At 36.4% G+C, this 26,703-nt stretch overlaps 1 protein-coding gene across 14 annotated transcripts in view; it reads right to left on the bottom strand.

Moving 5' to 3' along the window:
- The window catches only part of MAP2 (microtubule associated protein 2), a 280,480-nt gene that overhangs the window by 88,783 nt on the left and 164,994 nt on the right, over positions 1-26,703 (bottom strand). For all 14 annotated transcript variants that reach the window (XR_006205678.1, XM_042949985.1, XM_042949984.1 and 11 more), the window contains exon 4: positions 11,661-11,738. The gene's annotated coding sequence lies outside the window, so the exon portion shown is untranslated. The remainder of the gene's footprint in view (positions 1-11,660; positions 11,739-26,703) is intronic.

Here is a 26,703-nt window from a genome sequence, read left to right as displayed (position 1 = left end):
TGTCTCTAAAACATTAATGGAAAGGCTTCATGTATCAGGCAATAGGGAAAAGATACGTTGGGGATATAAGAAAAATATGTAGCCCTTTTGCTAAAGGGTCTCACACACAAACCAATAACAAAAATACAGCATGGTACACGCAGATAAGTCAGGAAGTCATAGAGGCACATGAACAGCTCCTACCACACTGGGAAGTCAACCAGTACTCCCAGGAGGAAGTAACCCCTGACCTGAGTTTAAAGAACAAGTAGGAACTAGCCAAAGAAAGGAGGGGAGTCTTTATAGGAAGAGTGAAAATGGATGATCACATCTTATGATGTGGTTAAGATACAGATTCTGACCATAAACAGCGCACACTATATAGAGGAAAGCAGATACGTTTGAAAAATGTAGGGTACAATATATCACAGTAAATGCAATGAAAGAGGACAAAGCAGGTGCTAAATGAATATAAGCCTTTTGAGTCATACGTATTTAAAAAGAAAAAAGGAAGAATGCAAAATATTTGTATTACATGCATTTTTAAATACACCAAACTTTTACATCCACGGAGAACCCCAAATCTAGTTCTAATTGTCTTCTAGAGAAAAGTAAAATATGAGTCATATAAGAGTAAAGTATGAGTCATATACAGTAGATCAATTTCTCCTTTCTTTATTTTTTTTTCTTTGGATTTAGGGCAGTCTGTGTGCTACGTTGTGCTGTGGCACAGCTGGCTGTAATGGTGACTCAGGGGAATTCTAAGTAGAAAGTAGCCTTGCTCACTCCATCAGCTGAGTTGGGCCTTATCATTTGGACTTCCCTCATAACTCAGGTCTGATTCAATTGTCTTCATATACTGCTTGACGTATCTCTCTGAGCAGACATATCTTCGTGTGCCCTGGAGTGAATTCGAGAAATCAAGTCAATTTTCATGGCTTGTTATTTGTATTCTGCCAGACTTCTGGAGTGATATGATAGGACATTAATTTGCTAGATCCTCCAGGACTGAAATGTATGTAATTTTTCTATGTTTATGAGAAGGTAAAAAACTAGACTGGAAAAAAAATTCAAGTAAACAAATAGCCACAATGGTAAATTTTTCTATAATATATTCCAGTCTTATGTGTGAAAGTCTTAGTGTAGGCACAGATGTGGCAATATTAGATGGTAGGCTCATAGGTAAAATATTTTGATGTAAGAGTAGACTTACCATGGGCAAGTCAGGCAAATAACAGACTTAACACTGGCCAAGAGCAAATAAAAACATGATTTGGAATGTAAGAAATGTTAAATTAATTTTAAAATGAAATACATGTATAGGAAAGTCACAAAAAATTTGAGGAAGCATATTAATTTTTTAAATATATTCATTGTGAAGTGCTTACTTTTAATTTAAACCCAATACATTTTTAGCACTTCATCATAACCACTGAATTAATAAAGGATAGGAACTTTATGCTTTTTTAATGGCAACAGGAGAAGGGCAGAAAAGGGGTCAGATAGGGCTGCTGAAAAGTCTCTGCACAGGTTAGAGGTGTTACTGGTGGTAATATCTCTGAAAAAGACAGGGTCACTGTGGACTGCTCCTCACCTTCCTTGGTTTCCAGATGAACTGAAACCAGAAAAGCATGACCACTGTAAATCTGCATCATTTAGGTAGATACTGTCTGAGCTTTTGTTTGGCACTCTGTGATTTTTGGATTTTTAACCTAAAAAATCCAAGAATCCACCTTAATATTTTTTTTCAAAGCAGTGAATAGAACAATCCGGAAAATCCTCCTGTCTCTACTGTGAATCTCTAAAACATTTTTTTGAAATTCTTTTCAATTCCACACTGAAGAACTTGGGCACCAGAAATAAATATATAGACTAAGAAATGGCTTCTCAACAATGGGAGAGCATAGTATTTCCACATGGTGTTCTTTTTAAAGGCTATAGATAGAGCCTTTCAAAGAAAGGCTTTCAAAACAAAGGGAAAAAAAATCACAAATTGACCTGAGGTTCCTCAAAATCCTTAACATTGATAATTAAAATGAAAAATGTTCTTCTTACTATTTCTGAAAGCCTATAAAGAAGTGATGTACTGGGGCACCTGGGTGGCTCAGTTGGTTAGCTTCCGACTTCGGCTCAGGTCATAATCTCATGTTTGTTGAGTTCGAGCCTTGCATCAGGCTCTGCTCTTTCAGTATGAGCCTGCTTCCGATTCTCTCTCCCTCTCTCTCTCTGCCCTCCCTCACTCGTGCTCTCTGTCTCTCTCTCCAAAATAAATAAATGAACATTTAAAAAAAAAAGTGATGTACTATTAGAAAAGAGAGATGTCAGGATATAGCATCAGATTAGAGGACATGGGTATGGGACTTTCAGAACATGGCTCATAGATCTCCATTTGGCCAAACCAAGTACTAGTAGACTCCTCGTCTACACTTAGAACTGGTCCTATTGAAAAAGGTTTGACAGAAATAGATGGAAAAAGCAGTATCTTTACCCAACAAAGTGTGCGATCAAAAGACTTTGCTTCTTTGACTTTTTCGAAATATTTTATTATAGCTAAAATAGGAGGTAAATAGAGGAGAGAAAACTCTCCAAAGTTAAGTTAGGAATTTCAGAGTTAAGCTATGTAAAACATGTGAACTCAAGATGGAATCAAGAAACTCAGTGATATAAGAATGCTCTAGATAACTGTTTTGTTTTGTTTTTCCCAAGAAAATGGCTATAAACAACTGTTCTTTACCTTGACCTGGGATCTATATTTCCAGGGAAAATTTTGGTTGAGAATTTCTAAGCATCAAGATTTAATTTCATCTTTTCCACCTTGTTCTCTCTTTAACTTAAAAAATAAATTAGAATTAAATATTTTAACTAAAACTATATTCCATGTCTGGAGTTTTAATCATTGAGACAAAAGAAAACAAACATTTCAGTAAACATAAATATTTTCTTGGTAAGCTCAGGATAATATAAATTACAATACATAGTCACATCTCCTTTGAGGAACCATAGACCTGAAATGTAAAGAAAACCAACATTTCTTAGAAAGAATAAAAGTCTTTTCAGGAATAATTTACACATAAGACAGAGACTACCTCACTCATCCTTATCTACAAGAAAATAAAAAGTGAGGCAGGTGCCTTAAGCATAGGCAGTAAAAGAGAGAAATATGAGATCAGAAAATTTTCTCCTCTGATGGTGATATTTAACAATATTTATTAAATACCTATTCTGTCACAGGCATGGTTCTAGATGCTGAGGTTATGAAAATACTGTCAAGACTCACTTTTGGCCTTCAGGAGCTACTGAGAGAAACTAACACTTTAAAACATATTTAAGTAACAATATGACAAATGCTTTAAGAGAGGTATTAAATGAGTCAATGGAAGTTCCCAAGAAATCAGAAAGTCATGGGAGACTTCAGAATGACAAACTTGCTTTCAGTGTTGAAGGGTATTCATGGTGGACAGGGGCACAATTCTATATACAAAAATGGCAATACAAAGACATGCAGCAAGAGAACTGGAAATGTGCTAGAAAACGTCAAGGGATGTTTTGGAATGCCAGGAACCAGTGTAGCAGAAGATGCTGCCAAGAGAGGCAAGCATCTAGATGATAAAGTACTCTGCTTGTCAGGCTGTGCAGTATAACTTGTATCATCTTTAACAGCCTATCACTGAGAAACTTTGGATATATGCTGATGAGATGAGCCAGAGAAAGAGTTGCAGGTTATGATCAGAAATAGGAAAAGTAGATAGAGGGCCAATAATGTAATAATCAATGAGAGAGCAACATTGAGTTTGAATGAAGATAGCAGTGGGACTGGAGATGGGGGAAGATATAAGACATTTAGACTGAGACACAGGAAGGTGTCTCAAAATGCCCCAGGTCGTACAAACTTCCTATCCTAATGAAAGTGACATTTTAATGAGGTGATCATACAGTAACCAACGCCCTAATTAAAATGTAAACTGTAATATTTCATATGAGAATATGAACTTCCTTTTAATATTAAATTACTAAGTTTATCATTTACTATATTTAATATAAAATCAAAAATGAGAAGAAGATAGCAAGGCAAGAAGAAGTCATTTTTTTTTGATAGGATAGTCAGAGAAGCATCTCTGATGAGATGAACTCAGAGGAAACACAAATGCTGTGGCGGGTGGTCTTTAAACACCTTTTTTAAAACAAAGTTTCCTTTAGATTTCTTAGGTTTCAAAAACAAGACCAACTTTGAAAAGAAACATATGCTAGAAAATGAAAACTAAAAACAAAAAGGTGTGCACACTGCTTCCCAACCACAGCAGTCTGCCTTAGAAAAACGTCTATTTGATTGTTTTGGTCCTTTGCTCTTTATTTGGCATTGATTACTACCGTATTTTTCCTAGAGTTCTGATCACAGTGGTTTTAAATGATTCAAGCTTCGGCACCCCCTCACTAAAGTATTGCTTTAGTGAATTCTAAATTTCTCTCACAGAGACTACAACTGTGTCACAATCAAACTGCTTCCTGTAGTAATTACTGAGCACATCGTACAACTGGAGTCCTTGACATTCATTTAAAAAAAAAAAAAAGTGCAGGGGTGGAGAGTAAAAAAAAAAAAAAATTAATCACAAGAAATTAGAAGGTTTAAGTAAATCATTCTACTTCTCAGGAAGAAGGATCTGACAGAGATATGGAAGGAATCAGCCTCCAGGATTCCAGGATCAGCCATGTTGGATTTTTGTTCATCACCTCCCATTCTTCCCACACAGGCTAAAGCATCAGACTTCCCTTCCTTCTGTGCTTGTAGAAAAGGCAGTTTTTCTCTGATGCCATGAGAACTTTATTAAATTGCTACCTATTCTCAAAGGGTAAAGGAATTTTAACCTTCCAGGAAAAACCAGTGATCATACATTTCTGTAATGCAATATAGTCACTCACCCAAGCATTCCACAGTCACAGGAAACTGAAACTCCATGACAGAATTATTTAGCAGATAAGTTGATTTTATGGAATATTTAGCTGACGGAATGGCTTTTCTACAACACTGTGACATGATATTCCATTCATAAAAAATAGATGGACTGCTACCCTTCATACAAATAGCAATATTTACTACAAATAAATACATGGGACAAACACAAAATATACTGTGAAGTCTGTTATGATTATTTGTGAGTTCATCAAAACATAAAAGTTCTTGAAAAAATTTTTTGCAAAAGTACAAACCGGGTTTTTCCCCTCAATATTTTATCTTTACTCGTTATTTTTCTTTAAAAGGACACATCCTTCTTCAGTTCAAAATGGGTTTTGACCACTTCAGTCATGTCTTTTTATAATGAATTTTAGAAATTTGTCAAAGTACAAATATTCATTTTGCCCCTCAATTAAGCTTTCTTCATCTATTAATTAATCAATTGATTCACTTAGCAAGAAGTTATTAAAAAACTAAAGGTATTAGGCACTATGCTATTCTTAGCCATTATTTTCTTGGACACAATGCTTATTTCTATAAAGAAGGTTTTTAAAAATATCTTATTTGTGTACTATTTTAAAAATTAGCATCGATTAGCTGATGTATTAAATACATTTACTGTTTTAACATGTTACTGAAATAATGATTCATAGTTTTGTTCCCATGGTATGATTGGCATCTCTTTTCACCAGGGTTTGAGTTGTTTCATCCAAATGTTCAAATATATTTATACTGGAGACAGATTTTTCCTTTGGTATCACAGAGTCAGCCAACAGTTTATCAGAATCTTTTTCTTCTTTTTCTGGAGCACATAGCAGGAATGTATTTCCTAACCATCCTCATAGTTAGGTGTAGTCATATAATTCAGCTCTAGCCAATGGAAGTTTGGCTCATATACAACGCCTATGTGCTCCTCCCTGGTCTTTGCCCCTCTAGCAGCTGGATGGAGACAATGACAAAGTAAAGCCATGAATGGAAAGATCCCTTTGTCTGAAAGGAATCCCACAAATCTGTAAAAAAGACAGATAAGCTCCCAATCCAAACACTCATGCAGGACTGTTAAGTGAGCAAGAAATAATGTGATAATACATTTCTGGATCTATTTGTGTGTGCAATTAGCCATCCTAATGCTATGACATATGGATTGAAAACACATAGCTTTTCTAAGGCAGACAAGGGGAATCTAGGTATTTAGGCAGGAGTTGCAGAAATAACAAAGACAAGTGTAACGTGAGAAAAACATGGCTTACAAAGAGAATTAATTAAGTTGGAGAAGAAGCAACAAGTTGTCTGCCATGGTTGGAATGAAGGAAAGGCAGCTGAGTAGACAGACGGATTAGAGATTCTCCAGAAATGGCCCCTGGGAGCCCAGTTTTGAAGAGTGTTTACTGAGTTTGATACTTTATATTATAGGAAAATTTTAAGTAGGAAAAAGAAACGATCTGATGCACAAGAAAAAAAAATCATGTGGTGCCTGCATGCAGGAGAGTCGGGTTGTAAAAGAGTCAGGAAAAGGGCAACTCTGAAGGTCACTGAAAGGTCCGGGTAAAGGCACTGGAGGCTGAACTGAGGGAGCAAGAGTATCCAATCCTTGGATTATGAAGTACTTCAGTAACCACATAATTTTCCCACTTTCTTTAAGCAAAAATGTAGATTTCCATTGGCTTTCATTCCTTTCCCGAATTGACTAAGACAAGGGCCCTGCAACTGGTCAAGAATTTTCTGAAGGCAAACATCCAACAAGAGTTGATTTTTAAGACCTCCCACGGTAAGCCTCCTTCTTTAAAAATAATAATAATAGTGTTTATTTATTTTTGAGAGAGAGACAGACAGAGTGAGAGCGGGGGAGGTGCAGAGAGAGAGGAGACACAGAATCCAAAGCAGAATCCAGGCTCTGAGCTGTCAGCACGGAGCCCGATGTGAGGCTCAAACCCACGGACCGCGAGATCATGACCCGAGCCAAAGTTGGACACTTAACCGACTGAGCCAACCGACAGGCGCCCCAAGCCTCCATCTTTAAGTCAGTTATACTCATGGCCAGCAAAAGAACTCAATGCATAATAATCATTCGTATATTCTATGCATTAGAAAAAGTGCTCATCGGCACCAAATCGTTGTGTTTTCCTACCTCCATTTGGCCAAACTGTTAAAAGGCAAGACTTGCTGACAGCATCGCCCTGACAAGAACCCGAGCCTTTTGCAGCAGGTGGTGCCCACCTCTGCCTACAGAATTGCAGCCCAAACAATCTGCTCGGAATTGCTGAGAAATCAGTAGAATGTGCTTATGACTCAGCCTGTTAAGTAGGAGGACTGTTATTGTTATTTTAACTCCTGCCAGAGTATGTGGGCAATTCTCCCTTTTTCTGTCTCTAGTTAACCATAAGACATCTTTCTTCAAAACCTCACCCCTGGAATAGGTTCTTGCTCAGTAAGAGCCAGAACAATTTGGGGTCTGTGTATAACTGCAAGCTGATAGTACAGATTAGAAGAGGCTTTCATAAAGGAGATATCTGATATCCTAATTTACCAATTGAGTTTATATTTTTAGAATGTTTAATCTGCCTTTAAAATTATTCACATAGAGAGCCATGGGCCAAAGCTGAGTGCTGATAAGATAGTAACCAGTGTAAGACAAGGTACTTATTTTCAGAGAGGATAGTGAAAATACCAGGTTTTCTTTCTCTTTTCCCTAACTGTTGGGGACATTGTGGTCCTATTGTTTGTCTTTCTCTTGCCAGATGTTCTCAGCAATGTAAATACGCATCAAGTGCTGTTCCTAAGGAATATTGTAAAAGTAAAAGAAAAAAAGTCAGCCTGTTTTACAGAAAATTGTTTTAAGGGCTAAAATTCACCCATCTATGAGTGATGAAAAGATACCCATCTATTCTAAAGATAAAGCAAAATCTAAGCAATGTCATGTTGTACCAAGTCTTAGTATTTTTATTTAAAGGATGGCATGTAATTATAAAATAAATATTTTCTGCTCTTAAAATGGATTTCTCATATCTACCCAGCTGATCTGTGTTTAATTTCTCTCTGTGGTTTTAGGACTGTAAATTAAGATTCAAGATTATTTATCAGTAAAGTTTTATCATAATGTTATAAAGTTGTGCATCAAAATCATGCACAAAAGCTCCCCAGCATCCCAGAAGCAAGTGCCTCAATTAAAACAAACTGAAAGAATCCTGAAAAGGGCAACAACCATCACTGATGTGTGTATTAAAGACATAGTGTGTATTCCACAGTATCCTTTACATACCTCTTCAGTCCCCTTAGCAAGTGAAAATCCACCAAGATAGAGACACTGTTCTAGACACAACTCAGAATGTCACACAGTCCCCTTGGTGGGGGAAAAGGAGGTTGAGATGATGCCATAGAGGTAGAAGATGCCAGTTCATATAGCACTTTGCTGGCCACAGGAGGAGCGTGGGCTTTATTCTGACTATTGGTGGATTTGGGCAGCCACTGGTGGATTTTGAACAAAAAAGTCATATCAATTAAGATTTATAAAAATCACATTATGTGAAGAACAGACTATAGGAGAGCAAGATTGAGCACAGGAGGCTATTGCAGTGGTCAAGATGAGAGAGAGTGGATTCCAATGGTACAAGTAGAGAGAAGGAGAAATGACCACATTCTGGATGGACACCAGCTTGGTACTGTTATTATCTGCTGTGAAGCTTAACGGAGTTAAACAAGATGCTTCTAATAGGTAGTAAAGGCTGAAAATAAACCAATCGTCAGGGTTGTTTATTACACTGTAATCTTTACATGGGGCTTTTGTGTCAAAGAGATGCTATTACGTGAAGTAGTAAGACCCTTATTAAACTTCAGAGACAGATACCAAGCTCTACATGGCATCTGAATTACATGTATTATGTATTCTGAATCTGAATTACATGTATTATGTCTGAATTACATGTATTATGTTTGAAATACTTTATTCTAAATTTATATTTAGTAATAATGGCAATTGATTATAAAGATTATGTCATTTACAAAGCATTTTTACTCTTATTATCTCATTCAATTTAATCTCATTGGCATGGTTAGGTGACCAGGAAGGTAATTTACCTGGTAAACGATATTAACATAGCATAGCAAAATAGAGATATCTAATGAAATAGTCACTTTTATGGTATTACCGAAGGAAACTTTGCCACTCCTAAATAGCCTGTTTTGTCTCTCTGGGTAGATCTTGTGGCTTTCTTGCCTTTCTAACATCAGTGTCTTCAAGTCATATAAAAAGATCCCAATAAATATTAGTGAAATAAAGGAAACTGCTATTTCTGTGTCAAATAGGTTAGGTAGGTTTTCTTTTTCTGGTAGACAGTATAGTTTTAGAGTCTGAGAAAAATGAATTTGAATCTAGCTCTGCAATCACTGTATGATCTTGATTAAGTTGCCTGACATATATGGACTTCAATTTCCCCATCTGCAGATTTGCATTGCACTTCTGATCTGGGTGCATACACAGTCTTGCATTTACTCATATACACCCAGAAAAGGTTAGTTCATCTCTACTTACTTCCCCAACACAGCCAGGGTACTCATCTACTCCCTCCAGAAATTAAGTTATGAAAGCTTCTATGTCTATAAATCTTACTAATGCATATTGATATCTCTTTTACCTTAAACAAATGCTAGAATTAACTGTAATGTTAGAGAAAATTAGAGAAAAAGTCCCTTTTTTTTTAGTTTCCCTCATGATTTTTGAAGTAAATATAAGCAATTAATGTAGGCCAAATGAGAGAGTTTTTAAATATCTTTTAAATTTTGGAGGCAATATTTACATTGTATTTGGGAATAGCTGGTATTTCATCCATGGGTAAATAAAACATTTCAATTATTATATTATGGCAAAAACATTAAAAAACAACCAAAACATGAGTCTATTAATTAGCAAGATTCTTACAGTCAGTAAAAGGGATGATTTTCTACTAGGAAAAAAACCTAAAATATAAATAGAATTAGCATAGTATCACATATTAGGAACTTTGGATTCTTATATACAAATGCCAAAGATACCTTGAAAGCCATGCTTAAACCATCTTGGCATTAAATCTTCAAAATGTTAAAAGTTATTTGGAAGCAGTAATTTATAATACGAAATACCACAAGATTGAAACATTACAACAAGTCAACTTTATGACAAAATGAGTCAACCAGATCTTCATGTTTCAATATGGCTGAATCTCTAAACATAATGTTGGATGAAGGCAAAAGAAGTCTACAGTATGATGCCATTTATGTAAACTTTTAAAATGTAAATAATTATATGGCATATTGTTTCACACACACCATTTAAGTTTTAGAACACATATAGGAAGGATATATCATCTTTGGGATTATGACACCTTACAGAAAAAAAGGAAAAGGAGCAAGGTTCGCGTTTGTTCTCTCTGTGACGATTTATTTCATCAGAAAAGATCTGAACAAAGTTGAATATTAGCACTTGTTTAATCCATGTGGCTGATACTTAGGTAATTGTTATAATGTTTTCTGTATTTTGATTTGAAAATTTTGTAAAGTTTCTTGATTAAAAATAAAGTGATGAAGAATTCATGAAAACAGTAAAGCATACATTGTTGTGACCAATTTAAGATTGGGTAACTAGTTACAGTAAAATACATTCTCCATTTCCTAGAATAAAAAGTCATTCATTTGTATTCTTTCTATCATATTATTCTGCTTTAACATAGGAATTTTGAGTTTAAAGAAAGGTGTAAAACAAAAGAAAAATTCTTTCTGCTTGTAAACTGAGCTAAAGTTTATATATTCTTTTTTTTACTCATGCAACTATTATAAACTAACAAGTGCAAATATAAAGTAAATGTTGTCTGCCATGACTCTTTCAGTAAACGCATTTTTTTTTCTTCTTGAAATTTGGATAGAACCAATTCAAAACATAGGAGAATCTGATGGCTAGGCATTTACACCACAACATGAAATTATTCTCACAACACTAGCTGGGGCTGGCGTTCTACCAGTGCCTGCTCTTCCCAGACATATATATAAAACCTGAGTGAAGTCCTTACATCTACTTGCCTCCTCTCCCTCTGCGTCAAACCCTGAGTCTGTATAATGGGGATGATCCCTGCATCTACTCACAGAGTTGTTGTAAGGAACACAGGGGTTAGTTATATGAAGTAAGTCATACAGGTCACATCTGGCACATACTAAGTGTTGAGAAAATACCACTGGTGTTTTTACCCATAGCACGAGAAACAGGCTTAGTTCGGTCCTCATTTTAGAAAAAGATCTTTTCGACTCTTTTACTATTAAATCATTCAAAACATTTTGAAGTGCTAATTTAATAAACCTAAATCTATTAGCTGTAGAATTCATGTGTATTTCTCCCTTATCAAAACAAATTGATATTTATTTAGTAAAGTTGTTTTTTTTTTTTTTTCTTTTTTTTAATGTGGCTGACATGGGCACCTAGGTGGCTCAGTTGGTTAAGCCTCCGACTTTGGCTCAGGTCATGATCTCACTCTTCATGAGTTTGAGCCCCGTGTCAGGCTCTGTGCTGACAACTCAGAGCCTGCTTCGGATTCTGTGTGTGTGTCTCTCTCTCTCTGCCCCTCCCCCACTGGCACTCTGTCTGTCTGTCTCTCTCTCTCTCTCTCTCTCTCTCTCTCAAAAATAAACATTTAAAAATGTGGTTGACAACAAGTTATTTTTCAAAACTGTGGATAAGTCTTTTATTGTAGAGAGGATAGGGTCTTACCTACTCAAGGAAGTAGTAAAATGGTAAAATTCGTTATGTTGTATTCTCAAAGGGTTAATAATATGTTCTGGCTTCTTTCTGTAAAAAAAAAGAATTTAGGAAATTATTAATATAATCTATGATCCATATAAAAATCTATTACATCGTGTAGATCAACTTGTGGCTTTCTCTTGATCTGTTGGGTAACTAGGAGGCTGCAAGATGGATTTAATGATGGTTTCTTTTACGGTCATACACTGAGCATTTACAACCAGCTAAGTGCCCTTTCATTTGTTTGGAACAGAGAAATGAAAATGTTAACAGATGCACACTTTTTCCTCACTTTTTAGCTTCACTCTAGTGAAGTTTCCTAAGTATTATATCCAAGGAAAAATAAAATTTTTAATTGTTTGAATTTTTTTAGCTGATAAATAGCAGGCAACTATTCTCTCACAAGAGAATATATTCATCCTAGTAAATTGTTAATTATATCTTTAAAGGACTGGGCCTCTAGCCCAGCTGCACTGATTCCCTCCAGCACAGGACGGAGAGGAATTTTTTAACAACTAATTAAATTTTCCCTATACAGTATGAAACTTACTTTGACATTCATAATCCTAAAAGTCATACTGGATTAGTAATTCTGCTTAGAAATTTCACTAGAACAATACAGGACACTTCTTACTGGAGTGGTATGTGAAAATAAACCCAATTACTAGAAGGCACTAGGTTTTGTACCTCATTAAGCCATTCTCAACACATAAGTGATTTGTGTTTACATACAACAAGGGCAGAAATCGCTTTGAAATCTTGCTGTTTTACAACAGGTATCTAAATCTATCCATCTCTATGTGTTATCACCAGGGCCTGTGTGATTTCACACCTGGTAGAGTGGATGGATCCCATTATATACGCTCAAGGAAGATGTCATTCTACAAGTAAAGGGCCCTAAGACTCAAAGTGTGATAGCTATTAACTCTTCTTTGAGACCCAGTAGGAAATGGAAATGAACTTGGAAAGATAAGAAGTGGTGGCTCATTTCTTCTCTATCACCCTTCAGAGAACAATGTGTATAGAGATATGAGCAGACAGGGTTTGATTCAAAAGTAACAAACATTGACTGGGCCATGTTCCATATGCAGCAGCAAATAAGTCTATTACTGCATATTAAAGTTAGAAAGTCTTAACATTAAAAAAAATAAAATTCTGCAGGCAAGAAGAAACACAATAGAATTCTCCCATCTCTCAAATAACTTGACAGTTATCTTAGGGGAAAAAAGTTTTCACTGCCCACATGTCTGAACAGTTTTTTCCCCCTCTATTTCAGCTCAGTGTTTTTCAAATTTGGAATATATATATATATATATATATATATATATATATATATATATATATATATAACATTATTATACAGAGTTCTATACACAATAACTTAAGACTACTTAAAAATTTTTAAGAGTAACTTTGATTAAAAGCATATCAAATGTTGTAGGTTGATTTTCGAGCAAAAAGAGAATGGTAGAGGAGCTCTGGACCTTGTTCAGAGAGAAAGGGTCCTCATGTACTTAATTAATGAATGCTGAATAAAATATCATGCTTTGTTTCCTCTTTAAATTCCCTATTTTCCTTAAATTCCTTCATGTGCATATGTTTTACACTACATCTTCATGATTTTGAAGTACATGTCCATGTGTGTGTATAATGTGCAAGTACATATTATATATGTATGCATGTCTCTTGGACCCTAGTAAACCTTTTTAAAAGCAAGAAAGAATTCCATAGAACAAGGATCAGCGAACTGTGGTCCATGGACTGCATCTGTCCTGTTGCCTGTTTTTCCAAATAGTGTTATTGGCATCCAGCCATGTTCATTCATTTCTTTGCTGTCTATGACTGCTTTCATGCTTCAATGCCACAGTCGAGAAGCTGTGACAGAAATTGTATGGCCTTTCATGTATTTACATATGACCCAAATGTTTACTATCTGTCTCTTTACCAAAAACATTTGCTCACACCTGTTATCAAAGAACATGTTCATCATTTGAGGAATACCAAAAACAATATTAAAAAACTAATATCCTGTCTTTTATAGTCTTCCCAAATATTAACTCAATAGTTATATATGAATGAAAGTGAAATTACAGCCCTAAACACTTAAAAACTAATTTAATTCCAACAGAATTGGGAAATTATTGGCCAAAAGATGAGATCATTACTAGAAAATTGAGGTTACTCAGTCATAACAATTTTAGTCATAAAAATAATGTCCCATTTACCCATCATCCTGACTTTTGTGGTTTTTTTGTTTGTTATAAAATTAAAATGGCTGTGCTTCTTTCTAGACTTTATTTTATGAAAATGAGATAAATGCCATCTGGGATTTATTTTTTAAAAGCAACTTGTGGCCTATTCCACTAGGCACATAAAATTGAATAGTCATTTTAAATTAACACAGTGCAGCTAGAAGTGATCATTTTATTCCATATCAAAAGATTAAAATACTTTAACGGTTTTTGTTAAGAATATTATTTGACACAGTCTTAGTATTTGATATCTTACACATACTGGCTACAAATCCCTAAAATAATATTAGCAAACATTTATGCAGCATTTATTTTGTGCCACACAATGTTCCAAGTACTTCATACATATTAATTCACTTAGTCCTCACGATTACTCTCTATGACAGGTAACTATTGTTATCTCTACTTAAAGATGAGAAAACTGAGGCCAACAGACTTTAAGTGCCCTACCCAGCATCACATAGCTAGGAGGTGGTTGACAAGACTTTTCAACCATACACCAACTCCTTATGGACCCTGAGAATTGGTGTTAAGGTCTCCAACTCTGGGGAAAGACAATTTCAAGCACAAAGGCTTTTGTGGGCCCTTGAGAAGTGGTATTTCACCAATGGCAACCTTCAATTTACTAGAAACACCTACTAAACATATATTTTATTCAGTATATTCAGCTTTTTTACCAAATTGAAATGTACTCAACTGCAGTTCTGCCTCTGTTCTCTACTCCATTATTTCTATCAGGTTTGGTTAAGCCACGTTCCAGAATCTATTAGAGTTGGGTGTGAAATCCTGAGAATCATTGCTGGCAACACCTGACAAAGTTAATTTACTTAACCACTATATTCAGGGGCCTATATATAATAGAGAATAGAGTGTACATTGGCATCACAAAATAAGCTGACTAGATTATCTAGTGAGAAAGCCAAGATAGACAATTGTTCAGCTATAGACAAAATCAGCTTTTACCAGTTTATTACCCAGATAAATAGGATGTACATACAATGCACTTAGTCTGCATATAATACATGTCTGGCTGTTGACATATTTATATGCAAGTTATGTTGTACCCCTAGCACTGAAGTTAGAATGATGAATTCATGCAGACTTAAAATCTCAGGAAGAAATTAATACCAACGTGGTTTTCTCAAGTGATGTAAGAACTAATGTTTCATTAAGCAACAAAGTCAAGATAAAATCTTCCTTAGATTATTAGGCCAGGATACACTTTTCATTAACCTTTGAAATACATTCTAGTATAAATACCATTTGATTATTTTTCCTGTTTTGATAGACTTTGTCAGATAAGTGAAACACTGAGATGCTTGAAGCTGAAATCCTAAGCAGCATTTCGGAAGGCTAACCTTAAACTCACTGGCTATCATTAGCTTATTCAGTTAGCTCTCAAATAAACAATAGTAACATTGTTCTCTGCCTCCTCTATCAATATGCTCTATGCGGTTTTGAACAGTTCATGTAATTCAGAGCACTTGTGAAGGATAACAAGATTTCAACTACTGAGGACGTTCAAAATTGCCAGTACTATTGGGAAAGGATCCACTATCCAAGCAGTCTTTAAACAGGAGAGAAGCTGCCAACATAAAATCATTTAGTCTGATAGGCTATTAAACCATTTCTATTCCCTAATAGGTTTAGAAGCAGTTCATTATCACTACTTATTTGTAAGTAGCCAAAAGTCATGGTGAACCAAAATCACTGATAGTTAAACAGATCAGAGAAAAATTTTCCTTTCTTGGGGCTTTTGCCAAAGTTCTTTTTTGGAGAACATTATGTTTTTTGCAAGGGAAACATACCTCGAAATATATGAATTAAGGAGAGTTAACAAAAGCCCTACTCAAAACATATGGTCTCCATATCTAGGTAAGGTAGACGGTAAGAATTTTCCACTTTGATTCCCAAACCTGATATACTCCAGGCTATTGCTAAGGAGTAGCAGACTAGGTTAATCCAGTTTAGTAGAAATTTGCTAGTCTTGTCCAAAGCACCTCAACCTAATTCAAGGCCATAAAAATAGGATACAAGCAGGTGAAGGATAAAGGATTGGATTAGTCAGAAAAGTCAAGCTTAAGTCTCAGAGACTTTGCACAATAAAGGTTTATATCCTGCTCATACAAATCCTGATGTGGGTAAGGTAATGCTCCAGGACAGCTCTCTCTCATGATCAGAGTACATCCTTTTTGTGGCTCAACTCATGGCCTCCAAGATTACAGTAGCAGGGAAGAAGATATGAGAGGGTTGCCCACAGCTTTTAAATGCTGTAACACAGAAGTGACACACATTATTACCTCCTCTTACCACTCAATGGACTGAACTAACCACTATGGCTCTGCCTACTTAAGGGGTTGAGAAACATGGAAGATAAATGGAACTCTGGGGGCACGTGGCTGCCTCACATTTAGTGGAGCATGTGACTCTTGATCTTGGGGTTTGAATTCAAGCTCCATGTTGGGCATAGAGATTACTTTAAAAAATAAATAAATACATGGGGATCTGGTGAGTGGTAAATGTCTCCATTGCAAGAGTGAAGGAAGCATGATGAGATGTCCAGTAGCTACTTTAGGGTCAGGTTTAGATTCCTTCTTGGTTGGAAAGGATTGAAAAGAAATGGTCGGTGGTATCAGTGAAAAACTTATTTTGCTAAATTGTTAACATATGCTGACTCTGACTGGATATAAATAAATATCTTATTTTATAGATAAAATACAAGAGGCATTGCAATATAGAGAACCTTGGGCAGCAACGGGGTACGTGTCAGTGTTTTCACGTATTTATATGTTACATTGCTGTTTTCTGCTCAGAGTCAGAATATATCTGAAGAACTAACACTTCTTTGCTTGACAGAAAGCCATCTGTTCATTTGTTTCTCATTTTCATACAAACACTAACCATTTTTAAAATGGTAGAATAAGTTAGTGCAGATTTGCAGGTTCATGCGGTACAAGAAGAAAGAACTGAGGAGGGACACAAAGGAAACAGCAGGCTTCCATAACATTATCTGACTAGGATGCCTCTTAGTGATTTCACTATCATGTTAAAAACTCTTCTGTCAACATGATAAAAACCAAATTTCTAGAACTGGTCTCAAAAGGTTCTACACTGTGCCTATGCTCAACTTGTTCAATTTCATCCCCAACTTTCTACCATCACAAAGATTCATATTGTCTCACTCTAGCTCCTTTATAAGCCTATTAATTGCCCTCTTCTTTCCAGTTTTGCATTTTTCTTCTTTCCCTCTACAAAGTCATCTTCTTTCTCTTTTTCTTCTCTTCCTCTCTCCCTGTCTCCTCCCTCCTCCATGTCTGTCAACTTCTCCTTGAATGGGAGCTCTGTTCTCTGTGAGGTCTCCCCAACGACTTCCAGGTGCATGTTGCTTGTTTTTATCACCTACTTGACATTCATATGAATGCTATGAATGAAACTTATTGAAATTGAAACAAATTCGCAGCCCCATCCTTTTTCTGCTTATTTCAATACTAGAAGCTATTGGTTTCTATCAAATATATGAATTCCTTTTTCTCATAGTATTCTGAATCCAAAATGAATACAAATGAAGAACAAAAAAATATGAAGACACATAAGAGTATACAATGCACTTCAAATAAGGGTACCATATTATGAAATTGTCTCAAGAAGTATTAGCAATTTACACCTCTACCACTGTCTATTTCCCTACACCATTAGCAGCACTGTGTGTTATTTATTTGTTTAATATCTGCTCCACCCCACCCCTTCCCACTCCAATGAATCTGTAAGCTCTAGAGGGCAGGGGCCATTTTTTTTCATATTTACTATGACCCTTCCCTGTCTGGTAGCAAGTACTTGCTCAATAACTTTAACAAATGAATTAGAATTGAGTCATGTACTGTAAAAAAGATAGAAAAGTGTGTTGATGCTTTAATTCTGTATATGTGAACTCGTCTGTTCTAACCAATGAAATCTCCTTATCTAACTGGCTTACTGCTTCCCTGATTTGAAAGTGGGTGACTGGCAAAAGCTGAATGAATGAATAATTATAAGAATAACAGTTTATTTTTCTAACTATTCTGACTAGGATTTGATTAAGTTAGATTTTTAAAATAAAAAATAACACAAACTTTGGATATGGGTGTTGGAACACTGGCCTATCACCTACTGGCTGCATAAGACTGGACACATCTTCTAAGTTTTTGGAACCTTAGTTTATCAATAAAATGGAGATTATTGATGAGATTTCCCTTATAGAGTTGATACAAGAATTAAAGAAAATCATTTGTAGAAAAGTGGTTTGACAATTGTGGAAAATGGTAAGGTCTCAGGTGGTATATCTTCACCATTTAGCACTACTATATCCCTTATGAAGAGAGGATGCATTAACTTGAGCAAAGTTCATGCAAATACATGGTTTCTAGCTTTACCTCTTCTCTTTAGTTTTGCTTAGCAGCCAAATGCCTTTTGTAAATTCTTAGGACAGAGAGTGTCTTTGAGAAGGATTGTGCCAGAGAAAGAAAGCAACTCATTTACTAATAGCCCAAGGTCACCTGCTGGGAGCCATCTGTCAACCTGCAGGAGCGAAGAGAGATTTCACTGGGGAAGCAGAGGAGACATCTGGTTGAACCCCAGTGACAAGGCACCAGGCTATTTCTGAGGCCACTGTGAGCATGCAAATTCCAGCTGTAGTCTAAAAAAGTCAGATTTCAGCTGAGTGATGATGTTCTCTGCCAGAGGTCCTGCACTCTCTGAGGGCGACGTCCTGACTGCTGGAGAATTTGAAAAGTCATGTATTTAGGAAAGGGGGCTCCACCAAAGAGAGGAAAATACTTGCTGTACTGTAGTCATCTGATGGGAAAGATGAAATTCTGGTAACTCTACTTCTAGCCCAAAGACCTAAAAGCTCTAGAAGCTGAGGGATTTCACCAACTCACTGAGGTCTTGGAGAAGCATTTACAATTAAGGGTGATCTCCAACTGATTCAGGCCCATCATCTCCTGCTGCATACTGTTTAAGAGGCAATGTGTGATAACTTAATCAGCACAGTGGGGATGAAGTAGGCACCTACCCCTCCCCTTCTGTAATGCTAATTTGAAATAACTTCTCTCCTCCCTAAGTTATTTTCTTAACAGTGGCAACCAACATTTTATTACTAAAGAAATTTTCAGTAATGACCTATTTTAAAAAGTGAAGATTTCTTAATTGAGTGAGAATATTACTTACTGGTTGAGAAAATACATCAAAATAAAAGTTTCCCTTAAAATATACCTGAATGAACTACATTAGCACTCCCAGGTGCTTTTGAAATTCAGTAACAATATTAAGGCATGCATGATACAACAATTCTCCCATCAGTAAACTTAGAAATATTAAAACACATAAGGATATATCATTAAGATTTCACCAAACAAAAGGGGAGGGCTTGACACAGAGATGCTGGTAACAAAAGTGTTTGCCTCACTATAAATAGGAAGCAAAGGAGGAGGCAGATCGTCTGCTGGGGAGCTTTTTAAAATGTTTTTCCCCTCCTCTATTATTCTGTCAGTGGCCATGCAATTCCTCTCCTTTGTGCTCTTTTCAGAAGGGTGTTCTATTATTATGCTTTATTTAATTGGCTTAGATTTAAGTAAATAGACACCACTGAGAAGAAGGGCAGTTGGAATGGAGGAAGGAGGCATTAGGAAATTAACACAGGAGGAGGGGCACAGAGAGACAGGGACTATGGGGCTGTAACCAGATATCAGAGAACCTCAAGCCCTGCCTTCTCCAGAAACGCTTTTATCTACAGCTCCCAGTGGCCACTTAACATCTATAATCAAGCAACATGGGTCTGATTTATATAAAAACATATGAAAATAAGATTAAAGTCTAAGCTTTAAAAAACCCAGCAAGCGAACCAATGAGGTTGCAAATATTCCAGCTGCTCTAATTACTGTTGTTTCAAAGGAAATGTGAGGGCTGTTGATGCCTAGCTAGGGTTCTCCTTGGTTCTTCTGGGACTCCATCAGCCCCTTTTGGTATCTGCAGGCACCAAAGTTTGCTTCAGAGGTAAGGTTCCATGCTCTCAATCTGAGAATGGTTTTTAGAACTACGCTAGAGCCAAAGAAGAATCAACAGTCTTTAAACAAAATTATTGAGACTTTAAAACTGTATTGTAATATTTAACAACTGTGGTTCCCAACTGTTACATCAGGAAAGTCTCAGAGTCTTCTAACTGCACATGCAGGACGCTGCCCGACTCCCACTGACCGCCCCCATCTCTCCAGGATCTTCCCTGCACTGTGAGGGCCAGCCACCTGCTCTGTGAGTCCCCCTGCACCCTGGAAGTCATTCAGCTCAAAGAAAACTCACACAGCTAAAGAAAAGGGAGAAAACAGTTAAAACTAAGGCTGCAAGCCATTCCTTACTTCCTTTTTGCCTCATGTTTTTGGTGGCTCTATCTAGTGAGCATGGACTGAAATGTTTTATCTATGCACAACCTCCTCCACTTTCTCTCAGTTTCTTTGGAGATCTGGTGACCACAGAGGGGAATAGACCCTGGTTTAATAGAAGGTAATCTTGGGGCACCTGGGTGGCTCAGTCGGTTAAGCGTCTGACTTCGGCTCAGGTCACAATCTCACAGTTCGTGAGTTTGAGCCCCGCGTCGGGCTCTGTGCTGACCGCTCAGAGCCTGGAGCCTGCTTCACATTCTGTGTCTCCCTCTCTCTCTGCCCCTTCCCTGCTCATGCTGTGTCCCTCTCTGTCTCAAAAATAAAAATAAAACATTAAAAAAAATTAAAAAAAAAAAAAAAAAAAAAAAAATAGAAGGTAATCTTATCAATTGCTTCCAGAAATTCCCTGAAAGCCATTACAGTAGCGCATAGACATGAAAGGGTGAGGACACATTAGATACTGACATAACTTTAAAATAACAATAAAATCGGGGCGCTTGGGTGGCTCAGTCAGTTGAGCGTCCAACTTCGGCTCAGGTCACGATCTCACCATTTATGAGTTCAAGCCCCATATTGGGCTCTCTGCTGACAGCTCGGAGCCTGAAGCCTGTTTCTGATTCTCTCTCTCTCTCTCTCTCTCTCCCTGCCCCTCCCATGCTCACGCTCTGTCTCTCTCTCTCAAAAATAAAATAAATGTTAAAATAATTATTAAAAATAAATAAACAAAATAGCAATAAAATCTGAAACTCAGATTTCTACTAAATTGTTTGTAAGAAAACATGTTCTATCTAATTCTACTCCTTGACCAAAATATAAAGACCTTTCTGTGTCAGAAGAATGTTATAAGCTTGTCTGTCCTTGAATAAGATTCCCTTTGCAATGTGTTCTAATACGAAATTGAGTGTTAAAGGGGTCCATGCACTATCACAAAAGTCATCCACCATTCATTTCTCACCATGTTCTTGCATATTGTATTAGCGTGTGGCATCATCTAACAGCCTCTGAAGTTTCAGTGTAAATAAAAAAAAGGTCTATTTAATAGTTTTCCCATTCATTTAACAAATTACTTGCTACAGCTGCTGATAACACCATCAGTTTCTAGCAGGAACAACAAGGAATAATAGCCTTTATGCCATTATGGCAGGTGACATAACCCAGTCCCAACAGACCCAGGGGAAATTTCGGGTTTCCAGTTTACCAGAGAATTGGTTTTGAGTATGTTACAAACCAACAGCCGTTGCTCCCAAATAATTAATTAAACAATTAAAATCTTTTTCCTTGAAAAGAAATTATCTGTGAAGATATTTTAAAAGAAATCATTGTTACTGTAATAAAGTTTCCATACAAATCAAATTAAAATTTTTCATATGATGACTTCATAACTAAAAAGCAAACATATTTTTTAATGTTTATTTATTTATTTTTTTTTTTTAATTTTTTTTTTCAACGTTTTTTATTTATTTTTGGGACAGAGAGAGACAGAGCATGAACGGGGGAGGGGCAGAGAGAGAGGGAGACACAGAATCGGAAACAGGCTTCAGGCTCCGAGCCTTCATCCCAGAGCCTGACGCGGGGCTCGAACTCACGGACTGCGAGATCGTGACCTGGCTGAAGTCGGACGCTTAACCGACTGCGCCACCCAGGCGCCCCTAATGTTTATTTATTTTTGAGAGAGAGAGCACAGAGCCCGACGCGGGGCTCGAACTCACGAAATGTGAGCTGAAGTTGGACACTCAGCCAACTGAGCCACCCAGGCGTCCCAATGCGAGCATAGTTTTAAACGGTAACTAGAGTAACTTGTTTTTTGTCATTCTTAAAATTGCAAGAATCGATTATATTATATCTATAATTTTGGCAAAGAAGTTTGAACTCTTTTCAAGTAAATGCCTATAAAATAGAGATGAATGTCAGTTTTTTAAAGTGAATAATTAGTGCCCCAAAAAGGCGTTGAGTGAGATAAGGCATAATTAAGTGATATAGCACACACATATCACAGAGCCATCTCTCTTAGGCGGAATATTATAAAAGCTCATATTTTAAAGAGGCCCAACAGACTGTCTTCCAGTTCCTTTATTGAGTTACACAGAGCTTTTTCCCTTTTCTTTTTTGGTAGCGATTTTAGGGTCACTTTGCATGATAGAATATTTGATTTTCCTTTATATTTTCTCCTTGTTAAATTGTAAAAACTGGAAGCAATTTTCTCATATTCACACTATTCCTGCCTATAAAGTGTTATCTCTGGAAGCTTCTTTTAGAAATGTGTCAGACAGTTGTGCTTAGCAAGAGGGCCTCCTGTGTTATACTTTGTTCATTATAATCTGTAATTTTGTTGATGACTGTGGATTTCAGTGGATGCTGACCAGAGCTGTTAGACTCACACATAACTCCATTCACTTTCTTTTTCCTGGATACTTCCTGCATTGGGTCACTGGCATAATGGTTACAGCAAGAGTCTACTTAATAGAGTGGAAAGAGGAGTTTTAGAGCCAGCCAGACCTCTATGTAGCAAGTTACTCAATTTCACCTGGCCATAATTTCTTCATCTATAAATTGTAAATAGTAATATCTACTCTCCTGTAGAAAGATTCTAAGGACTAGGAATAGGCTAGGGAAAGCTTTTTGTATAGGGTCTGACGTATATTCACCGATACATGGTACTGGTGTTATGACACAACTCAATGAATTGGGTAGGACTATTTGTCAAAACAGTGAAAAGAAAAAGTGTTGCTATTTATCATGCATTTTAGAACTTTCAACATGGCCAGGCATCACAATCTCCTGGGATCCTGCTTAAAAATTCAGAGTCCTGAATTTCATTTCAGGGATTCTGATCCTAGAGGTCTGGAGTGGGTATAGGAATCTGTATCTCTCACAGGTACTTAATACGATCTCTAAGAGGGTGATCTGGGGATCCCAATTTGAGAAATAACTGGTATATAATATATAACTAATACTATTAGAATAATCATGAGTTTTTTACTGTGACTGTATCAATTAAGAAAAGGAGGATATTGTTCTCAAGATATTAGCTTAGCAATAGCTGTTAATTTTTGTTATTTTTAATTGTATAGGCTTAGCCTTCTATAAGCGATCTAAAATAATCCCAAATATTTTTCCTAGTAATTTATGGGTTATTTATCTTCTCAAAAAATCTGATTTTAGCTTTTTGTGTGTGATAGAGTCTTTATAAAATTCAGTGGAAGCTTTGGATCAATACCCGTGTGGCATGACCTTTATTTGTACAAAACCTTCCTGGGTCCCATTCATATACTAGCTGGGATCTAACAAACCTCACGTTAAAAGCAGTTGGACTAAAGAATTAGGTATTAACTATTTGCAGTTTATTTCTGTACTCTTTACATATCACAGGTCTAAAACATGATTATTGTACAGTGGAAAAAATGTGACCTTTATATATCTATTTATTCTCAAGTAGCTTTGATTGCTTATTCTGTAGGAGGTTTGGAAAGAATAGCTCTTTACAAAATTGAATTGGAGAATTCTAATAAGGAGGCTGTTTATTCTGTTAAAATAACACAAGTTTCTACTTTGGTAACAAGGAATTCAGTAAAAACAAACTTTAAATGCCACAGATTCTACCACAAGTTTTTGTAAAACAGATATGTATTGCCCAGCAAGTTTTACCTTTCTTATTGCATCTAAGTCCTGGGAGAGAGATGTAAGGCAATGTACATTTCCTTTTTGCTTACATTGTTCTAAGACGAAAATGCTTCAATGGCCCAATGCTCTTGGGAAAAAGACTAAATCATTACCTTGTTCTGGAATAACTTGCCTCACTTGGACTTATTTATCTCTCCTACCTCATTCTATGCTATGCCCTCCCCCCCCCCCCCAACTCCCTGGTCTTCTATTATACCAGCCTCCTGGCATTCCCCCTTATATGCCATGCTTCTGTAGTCACAAGGCTCTTGCATGTGCTTTTGGTCTATCTAAAATGCTCTTTTCTGCCTTCTTTGCCTAGTTAAGTATTAGGTATTCATAGATCATTACTAAATTATCCTCCCTAACAAGGTCAATTCATGAATCTCTCCTTCATAGCACTTTTTATAGTTCTAATTTTTCCCTTATTGATGTAATTATTTGACCTAAAGCTTTCTACCCACTAGACTTTAAGCTTCACAGGGACGAAGACCACAGCTGTTTTTTGCTACCCAGACCATAAGGACTTGGTGGTTGATAATGAATAAAAAAAAAATGCTTTCATCATATCGTTACCTACCTAGCATCTAAAATAATACAAAACCCAATAACTAGCTAAAAGTCTAGGAATACCTCTTTGGACTTCAGTTTCTCATGCACAAAATGAGGGCTTTTGAGTAAATAATCACTGGGTTCGTTTTCAGTTTTAAAAGTCAGTGACTCCACAACTCAAATGTCCATCAATTGATAAATGGATTAAAAAATGTGGCATATTCATTGGTGGAACATTATTTGGCCATAAAAAAACAATGAAGTACTGATTCTTGCCACAACATGAATGAATCCTTGAAATATTACGCTGAGTGGAAGAATCCTCTCTCAAAAGACCACATGTTGTATTACTTCACTTACAGGAAATGTTCAGAAGAAAAGGAAAATCCACAGAGACAGAAACTAGATTAGCAGTTGCCTAGAGTATAAATGAGGTGGAAATGGGGAGGGACTGCTAATAAGTATGGGTATTCTTTTAGGGAGGGGATGGAAATGTACTAAAATTAGGTAGTGACGACAGCTACATAACTCTGAATATACTAAAAATCACTGAATTGTACAATTTAAAAGGCTGAATTTTTGCTTGTGAATTATATCTCAATATAGTTATTACCAAAAAAATCAATGACCCATTGGCTATGTTAATTCATAATATATCTAATCTAAATAATTCAGTAAACATTCATCTTTTTAGAAGTTAAAGTTTCCAAGAAGTTTAAGCCCAAGCAGTAGGAAATCTTCACATAGTGGAACAAAATATTCAGAATATTCATTCAGAGTACTTCTTCATTGGTTACTATACATTAAACACTAAGTTATACCTACTTTGTTTTAAAAAATGCATGAAACACCCTCCCTGATTTCAAGGAGCTTCTACAATCATACCTGAGATGGTAATTATCTACAACACAAAGCACAGGGTGAGAATACAGATGAAACTGTACAAATCAGGGCCTACCTGGAGCCCAAGGAGAGATTATGTTGAATTTCAATTATTCAGGACAGCATGGTATTTAAGACAAACTTTATAGTTACATATGATTTGGACAAGGAAGGAAGAGGGATAGAAGAGAAGAAATTGATGGCTCAGGTCATGATCTCATGGTTCGTGAATTCAAGCCCTGTGTGGGGCTCTGTGCTGGCAACTCAGAGCCTGGATCCTGCTTTGGATTCTGTGTCTCCCTGTCTCTCTCTGCCACTCCCTGACTCATCCTCTGTCTCTTTCCATCTCTCAAAAATGAATAAACATTAAAAAAAATTAAAAAAAGAAGAGAAGAAATTGAGAAAATAATAGAAGCAAAAGAAGAGAAGCAGGCAATGAAAATTACAAGTAACTGGTACACAGGGAATTTGGGGGGAATTGGAAATGTAGGTTGGGGTCCTATGATAGAGAGCTTAGAATCTTAATTGGGAGAATGGATATTTATTCTATAGTAACGGATTCCTTGGAGGTTTTAGATAGTTTAGATTTTATGAATCAGTTGACTTTTAGGAAGATTAATCTTGAATTGACTGGACTTGGACGAGCTGATCAACTATATGTAGAACAAGTGTTTTGGCATAGACCAATAGTCATGGGATAGATCATCAATAGGGTGGCAGGATGAGGAAAAGCTAGCAAAGACAATAATGAAGAAACAAGACAAGTCAGTACTGCAAAACCTAATGAAAAAGAGATCTCAAGGAGAAATGGGTGGCTACTAATAATATATTTTATGCATGTGTACCATATTTAATCCTGGACAGTCTTTGGGTAGTTTATAATTTGTCTGAGGTCTCAGAGTCAGTGGTAGGAGGCAAAGTCGACTGAAATCAGGTTTTCAGTTTTCTTTCCACTGCATTATTGCTGTGGCAAGAGAGGGCATTCAGTCTAAAGGCTGGGAGGCAACCATTCAATTTTTAAAATACGATGAACACAGGAGATCTCTCAAAAATGTTTTCAGTAAGTAGTAGAGTGAAAGAAAACATCTAGCAAAATGCTAAGAAGACAATAGGACAAATGGGAAATGAGACAGTAAGAGGAGTAGATATGTTAGAGGAGTTTGCAGAACAAGGGGAATAAGAAGATGGTAGCTGGAAATCATGTAAGCAATAAGCTTTTAGCCCGGGATTTTCACAATGAGGATTCTGTTGTAA

Source organism: Panthera leo, chromosome C1 (assembly GCF_018350215.1).
Source record: "Panthera leo isolate Ple1 chromosome C1, P.leo_Ple1_pat1.1, whole genome shotgun sequence".
NCBI classification, from domain to species: domain Eukaryota; kingdom Metazoa; phylum Chordata; class Mammalia; order Carnivora; family Felidae; genus Panthera; species Panthera leo.
Note: the sequence above shows the minus strand (reverse complement) of the source record. Positions and strands in the feature narration are given on the sequence as shown.